Here is an 8154-nt window from a genome sequence, read left to right on the forward strand (position 1 = left end):
TGTCTGGCGAAATGGCTAGACAGGGCATGGGGCAAAAATACATTTATGATGACGCAGGTACTTTCCGGACACGGATGTTTCGGAGAGTACCTGCACCGCATCGGGCGGGAGGCAAGCGAGGCCTGCCACCACTGCGGTCATGTTAGGGACACCGCGTAACACACCCTCCAGGCGTGCCATTAAAAAGATGCTCGGCAGCGAGCAGAATTGGAGGGCCATGGCCGCCTTTTGCGAGGCGGTTATGGCTCAAAAAGAAAGCGCCGAAAGGGAGCGTAGGCCAGGGCGAGCGAAGGGAAAGGCATCCGTTAAGAGTCCCCAACCTCCCCCGCGATTCAGGCCCTCCTTACGTCCGGTGACGGTTCGGTTGGTGCGACTGCCGCCGCAACCGTCAACCACCGCCGTCACCGTCGGTGGCGGCGCTCCCATTGACACCCATGAGAGATGACAGTGAGTGGGGGGGGGAGAGAGTAGACTGGTTCTGCTCGCCCTTCCCCCCTTACTCACCCTTTATATTTCTTCCTCTCTTTTCTTACTTTCCCGAGATGTGATGAAAATTGGAACAAAAAATCTCGACTTCCCCCACAAGCCCCGTTTATAATTGGGGGACAGGAAGGCACAGCGGAAGGAGGTAGTGGCCCCTCCCGCCATAGAGAGCAAGAGCTAAGTTTGGAGGGGGAAGAAGGGAAATTTTTCCTTACCTTCCCCCCTCCCAGGAAAGGACTCCCAAATAATGGGAGTGTGGCGAGGGAAGGCTCCTGAAGTATTGCAATGCTAGTTTCAAGAGTCTCTCCTATAATCGCCGGAGATGCCACTCGTGAGGTTTTTAGTGGGTAGACCCGTTAAATAGGGAGAGTCCTACATATCCTCCGGGAATCCACATTCCCAAACCCGGGGAGATGTGTAATGCATTTTCCTCATGTTAAAAAAAGGGTGTTACTGGTTAAGGATTCTCTTCTTCCGCCGTCGAGGAAACCCGGCGGCGGTAAGGGGGGAGTGAGGAAGAGAGACGCAGCGAAGGAGGGGCCCGACAAACGGCCAAAGCCCTCCCAGCCGCCCGGCTCGACCGGATGACACGCGTCAGGGGGAACGGTGAGAGGCCCCTAGGTCCTCTCCTCTTCCCTCTCCCTAGAGAGAGACTGGCTTAGTCATCATGGGCCAGTAGGAGCTTTCGTTCTATTCCTTCCCTTTTTTACGGGAGGATTCGAGAGCACGTGAAGACCCGGAGGGAGGAGGTGGTAGCCCCTCTTATAACAACGGGATGAATTTTGGAAGGGAGGATTGCACACCCCTCCTCCCTTTCCCGAGATGGTCTCCCGCTTTTTGGGAGAAGGCAAGGGGGGGCTCCTGATGTATTGCAATTGCATAGTTTCGGGAGTCCCCCCTATAATTGCCAGAGACGCCACTCGTTAGGTTTTTAATGGGTATGCCCGTTAAATAGGGAGAGTCCCCTGGGGAACTATCCCCTCGCCACGGAGGATACGTAATTCATTTTTCTGACATTAAAAAAAAAGGTTAACTCTGCTGCGGACCCTTGTGACCACCTCCCCTGTACTTCCCCTTCGGGCATATCAGCACCTCGGCTGCCGTCCTCGGGATTTTTTTTTCAAGAGAGGTTTAGGCATTTCAGCCTTCTTCCCCCTTTAGGTGGTTCTGCTACCGGGGCCCTCTTAGGTCCCTCCTTTGGTGCTTCCTTCTTCTGGGCCCTTTTGTCCTTCCGGCCCAGAACCTTTGCCCATGTGGGTTCCGGTCCATGGTTTGCATCGTGAACGCTTGGGTCGGCTACTCCCTCCCTCCTAGTAGGAGCATGTTCTCTCTTTGAAAGCGGAGGAGCCTTATTCTCCGCCCCCTTCAACACCTCCCTCCTTGCGAAGCACATTTTTACTATAACGGTGGACCGGAGACGAATCCCTCCGGGTATTACACCTCTACCACCGGGGCTCCTCTCCTAAGCCTCCTCAGCTGGACTATTCGGAGGGCCTCCGCTAAGATCTCTTTTAAGGACCATCCCATGTTCGGGTTAACTCTAACTTTTATTTCCCCCTTTTCCGCGCTAGAGAGAGGCACTAATAATGCGGATCCTTTGTCTTTTCTCTTCTTCCTTTTCTTCTTTACTGGAGAGGCTGCCTTAATTTTTGCTCCAGACTCTCCATTCCTCGCCGCCTTTTCCTCATTAGGCCATGCTAGTGGTGGCTGTGTCTCCACCTCTCTTAGTGGCTCCACCTCCATAGGGCACTCCCCATGTCTCCTATTTTCCTCCTCTGATTCAAATTCGTAGTAGTTTATCCTCTCCTTCCTACTACGTGGAAGAGAGGAATCCACCTATCCAGTTCCATCAGAGGGCTGCTTTCTTTTGGCACCCTCTTCCTTTTCCTGTTCGGGCTCCAGGTCTTTACAGAGAGGGTCGGCGGCTCTGTTCCAATATGTCTCCTTTGCCTTCTGGAGGGATTCGACCAGGCATTTCTGTTCGTCCAACTCCTTTCGGAGCCGGACATTTTCTTCAATAGCCCCCAGTTGGCTTCTCGCCTCCTTAAAGGGCTCTTCTTCCGCACCCATACCCTCACTGATTCCCCTCGTGGTTACTGTGGTGATCCCTGCATTCATCACCATTATCGTCTTCTTCATTAATTTTATCATCGGCCCTTGAAGGTTTTTAGAAGTCTTCGCCATTTTCTCTATCGCCTGGGCTGCCGTAAGCATCTGCGCGCAGATGTTCCAAGTCAGAGATCTCCTGAAGTCATTCTCACTCTCTTCTTGGAGATGCAGCTTCGCCTAGGTTTTATTTCTTTCTTCCGGTGGAGTACTCTTGTCGTATGCCCATTCGAAGAGAGCGAGTTCGTCCTGGGCCTGTTTTATTTGCTCAATCACCTTCCTAATCTCGTATTCTCCGGTCGTAACCGGCCGTCCCCTTTTCCTCCTTCTCGAGGATGGAGGCGATGCCTGCCAAAGCCGTGGAGGTCTGGGAGTCTCCGCTCTCTTCTCCCGATTCCCTTTCTGTACTAGCAGTTTCAGTGTCGGTGTTTTTCTTCTGGGAGCTGTTCTCCTCCTTCCCCTTCCCATCTGCCATTTTGACAAGGTTCCGGGTGGCCGTGAATCGATGAAGCACGAACATTAGTGTCGCCTTCTCGATATCCGGAATCACGTACTGTCTTCTTTCAGACGTCATAGGTCTCCTCTCGGGTGTCGTAGGTTTCTTCCTCTTCAAGGGCTTATGTATGCACTGACCTGCAGCAGCCTTCGGGTGCCTTCTTCTTTAATTGAGCTTGATTCGATTTATTTCTTTCTGTTTTACTCCCAGGAGTAGTGCAGCTCCGTCCACCAGGGTGTACCTCACCTGGCCAGAATAATGCCAGAGACATGACCTAGTCCCGGCCAGGCACCCAAGTTCCCCCGGGGAGTGGATATGCCTCGGGAGGGAGGATGTACAACTCCCTCACTGGGCTCCAGGCCCCTATATACCCACTTTTTTGGCGGGGTGGGCTTTCGGGGTTCTCGCGTCTCCGACTCCGCGGGCACCGCAATACCGCCTGCCACGGTTTAATCCTAGGAGGGCCCTATGGACGGTTGGGACTGGGTCGCCGCTCCCCCGGCCCAGCCTTACCCGTCATGGCGACCAGCAATGTATTCGCCCTTGTCTGGAATACTCCAGGCGCCGACGATGCACTGCTTCGGAAGGGGAAACGGTCACGGTGCACCGCTGGGCTCCATTTCCGCCGTCGGACCCCGATCTCGGAAACGTTCAAGCAGCCTCGACGACCGGGCCGACCCGGAGCCGCTGGGCTATACCTACACGGCCCGCGCCGGCCCCCTCCGCCTTCCCGACCCCGGCCTCGGAATATGTCCGAGCGGCTCGAGAAAGACCTAGCTCGATGGGTCCGGGAATTCCGGAACACCATCGGCTCGTCACCTCCCTTGTGGGACGCCGACCAAGGTCAGCACCCACACGTGCGAAAACCCTCATGTGCCAGGAGCACTCGGCCTTGTGTCACGGGTGGGGAGCAGTCCCCCTCCCTACGGTGCCGTGCTAGTGGTGGCCACTGGGCGATTGCAGTCAGGGCCGCCAACCTCTACCGACGATTGGGACTCACACGTCCGACTCTAACGAGAAGGACGCCGTCTCTAACGGAGTCGCCGGGCTTTGGGTGTACCCTCCGCAAGAAGGTACTGTGCGCTCTTAGTTCCCCTTCCACCTCGGTGGTTCACCCAATAAGGCCGAGGGGGTGTTCCTGTGGGGTTTCAGGGTTAAGCCTCCTCACCACGACAAGATGGTGCACAACGAAGAGGAAAATATTAATTGTTCAAAGTACTATACCGCGAATAATAAGGGAAGTTTGTGCAGCACTAATAAGTGTCTTGAAAGATCAGTTTCTTCAAATGCCAACATCTGTAGAAGAGTGGAATGTTATTGCGAAAATTTTGGACGGAGATGGAATTTTTATAATTGTATTGGTGCGATAAATGACAAGCATGTACGAATAGATCCTCCTGTTTCATCGGGTTCAGCTTATTACAATTACAAAGATTTTTATAGTATTGTGCTACTTGCTGTCATTGATGCACAGCTGAGCTTTATATATATTGATTTAGGCACTAATGGCAGAATGAGTGACTTACAAATGGAGTAAGTGCAGCCTCAAATCTCATTTGTATAGTAATAATTTATCATTGCCTGAACCATCTGCACTTCCTAGCTCTAACAATAATTTTCCTTATGTACTGATTGGTGATGAGATTTTCCCTCTCGCAACTAAGTTGCTTATTCCATATCCAGCAGATCAGTGCCCAATCATCTGAACAAGATTTTTAATTATAAGTATTAAATAAATATGTATATTTTTACTTTTAAATTTATTCAAGTTCAGTTGTATTACAATTTACAACTTATATATGTTAATAAAAAAAAATTATGTGCTATGTATTATTATTTAGATTGTCACATGCTAGACGCTGTTCCAAAAATACATTTGGAGTCTTAGGTGCAAGATTTCAGATTTTTCGAACAGCTATGAGATACGATCCTGATTAAGCAATTTGAATTATAATGGCTTGTTGTTGTCTCCATAATATGTTGTGTAGCCAATGTACAGGCCATACTATGTATACACCACCAAACTTCCTTGATGAAGAGGATTGTCGTAACCCGAGACACTTACCCGGAAAGGAAAAATAAATACATAAAATTAAGAAATAAGAAATTAAAATCAAGCAAGCAAAGCATTAAAAGAATTAAATAAGAAAATTAAATAAGAATTAAATAAAAAGATTAAGAAAGAAAAATAAGACGTGACCAACGAGAAAACAAGTCACGGTCAAGCTGAATAAGCATTACGACACCCGAGCACGGAGCACGTCCCGCGCTCCGACCCGGAAAACCTCATCCTTCCATTCTCGAAATTAAAGATATATAAACGGATCGCGAGACCCATCGCGGTCGCTCGTAAGAAAGTCGCTAGTAAGAGAGCCGTTCGTAAATAAGTTATCGACCTATCGACACGGTTCGTCTACACGACGACCGAATACGCGAGTTAACAGTAGCATAATATAAGTGTAACGGTACGACCAAAATATATTTTTTTACTAAACAAGTACGGAGTGCGTTTATTTGCTGCTTGAGTTCCAACTCTTTGGGCGAATATCCCGGAAGACCCTATCCTCACGGCACGGGCACAATATTAATTGGTGGCAGCGGTGGGATTCGCTAGCACAAGTAACGCAGAAGAAATAAAGGACGTCGTGACCAAACACACCCACTACAACGGAGAAGACAACCAAGAAACTTCCCGAACACCCGGTACGCTGAGACGACAGCCCGACTGCAACCTGAGAAGGCACCGACCTACCTCAACTATGGACAACAGCGAGAGCGAGCGATCAAATAATATGCGATTCATCATACTAATGTAAGTCGAACGAAAAATTTACTATTGTAACGCGTGAATGTCGGAGGGACAAAACGAACGACCAAATAATAGAGCGAACGCATCGTGGCTACACAGCGGATCGGCGGAAAGAGCCATAGCCAATAGTTCAATAAGCTCGAAAAGAATAGCAGAAACCGCGCTTAGAGACATTAGTAATAGAGTGCGCAGACATTTAGAGGCATATTACTCAAGCGAAAGTTCTTCCAAAATCGAACCTGGAGCGAACGTATTAGCAGAACGTGAACTTCCGGTCAACGAAATAGATCGTAGCATAATCGCGAATCAAGACGGTTAGTTATCTGACGCCGAGTCAGCGATAAGCACACCAAGCCGTGTGACACACCGACGCGAATTTTCATTAACGTCCTATGACTAAGCATTTTTAATCCGGAATTAGAATACCACGAGAGAAGAAACATGATCCGAACACCTCCGGTAGCTCAACCGAACGTCACTGCCGACGAGGTCGATAAGAAAATCGAACGCTTACACAACGAGATAAGCGAGGAATCGGCGGAACCACGTGCACAGAGACACGTCGAACCGAGACTCGGAACAAGCGGTACAAACGATAATAGTAGAGAGATAATACAAATGCTGATGCAGGAAATTCGGGACTTACACCTTGAAATCGATTATATTCGCGAAAGACAGGAAACGCGAAATAACAGAAGCCTAACGCCAACAAATCACAGACGCGAAGTTGTAGAAGGCTACTCGCCCGACGATGTACGATACCGTCGAGGACGTGGAAGTTTACCCTTGAAAGAGGCACGAAGTCTAATACCAGAATTCGACGGATCACCAAATAAACTACAAGAATTTTTAAGCGCAACAACATACGCGGTCGAAAATATTGACCCATTAGACAAAATCACTTTGTTAGGTGCCGTACTATGTACCAAATTAAAAGGCAGAGCGATGCTAGATTTTCAGACGTGAAAGATCCGAAATTTTGTACAATTAAAACAAGAACTAGAAGCGTGCTATGCTAGTAAAAAGAGCACGACACATTTGCAAATAGAGTTCAATACGCTAAAATAGAAAACCGGCGAAAGCGCGAGAGCATACGGAGAGCAGACTTCGAACAAACAAACTAGCAATAGAACTATACGAGTCGATGCTAGACGGACAAAATTATGCGACGGAGCACAAGCGGATAATCTTTAAAATAATACAGCAGCAAGCCTTAGAGAATTTTCAAATCGGATTACAGGACGACATTAAAACCGTGGTACGTTCTCGAGGATACCTGACACTGCAAGAAGCGATATCAGCCGCGAGCACGGAAGAGAAGGTCAAGGGATCGGCATGTGCCGGCGCACGACCAAAGAACGCTACAACGCCCGCGTATAATCATGATAATAAAAGAACTGCACAATGCCAGAAATGCGGAAAAATGGGGCATTACGGACGAGAATGCCGGACGAGTCGATACACGACGCGATTTTAATTACCGAAACCGGAGCGACCCTCGCGCGTGACTACCGTGGATAAATATTGCAACCATTGCAAAAGGATCGGACATAGGCAAGAAGAATGCTGGATATTACACGGATGACCGTATAAGGACCAGCCTAATCGTACAAAACGAAATCAACCGCCACGGGAAATTAAAAATTGGTACGACGATGAAAGAAGAAAAAAAAAGATATGATTCCGCTCGAAGTAGCGACAAGGAGGAGAAAGAAGATAAGAAGTAACGTCGAGCTGCCGCCGAGTATCATGTATCACACGTAAGACGAACGCCTCACTCACACACAGGCCTAGACTTAGTTGCATTACCCATGCGAGAGGCAAAAGGAGGAAAAATAAATTTATTATGCGATACGGGAGCAGCCATTTCTCTTATCAAAGTGAGAAATCTAAAAGGAGAAACGATGATAACCGAAGACAAAATAACCCTCACGGGCGTGACGGGACACCAGGTATATACCATTGGACGAATAAATGCGACGATAAAGTTGCGAGATGAAAAAATAAAACATAGATTTTATGTCGTAAAAGACAACTTTCCAATTGAGTATGAAGGAATAGATTTTCTCAAAAAACAAGAAGCGATATGCAATTACTCAACGAAACAGCTAAGAATCGGACGAAATATACTGAGACTATACCCTTATCAAAAGATCACATTACAGCCTCGGAGCGAGACGATAGTACAAGTGGCAACGACAATCAACATGATGGGAGTAACCCGAGCAGAGGAAATAATACCAGGCGTATTTATAGGAAA

General features: G+C 48.5%; 1 pseudogene; it reads left to right on the plus strand.

The window, feature by feature from the left end:
* The first annotated feature begins 5934 nt into the window (after positions 1-5934).
* Positions 5935-7479, plus strand: LOC140668868 (uncharacterized; annotated as a pseudogene).
* The last annotated feature ends 675 nt before the right edge of the window (positions 7480-8154 follow it).

This window comes from Anoplolepis gracilipes, chromosome 8 (assembly GCF_047496725.1).
Source record: "Anoplolepis gracilipes chromosome 8, ASM4749672v1, whole genome shotgun sequence".
Lineage (NCBI taxonomy): Eukaryota > Metazoa > Arthropoda > Insecta > Hymenoptera > Formicidae > Anoplolepis > Anoplolepis gracilipes.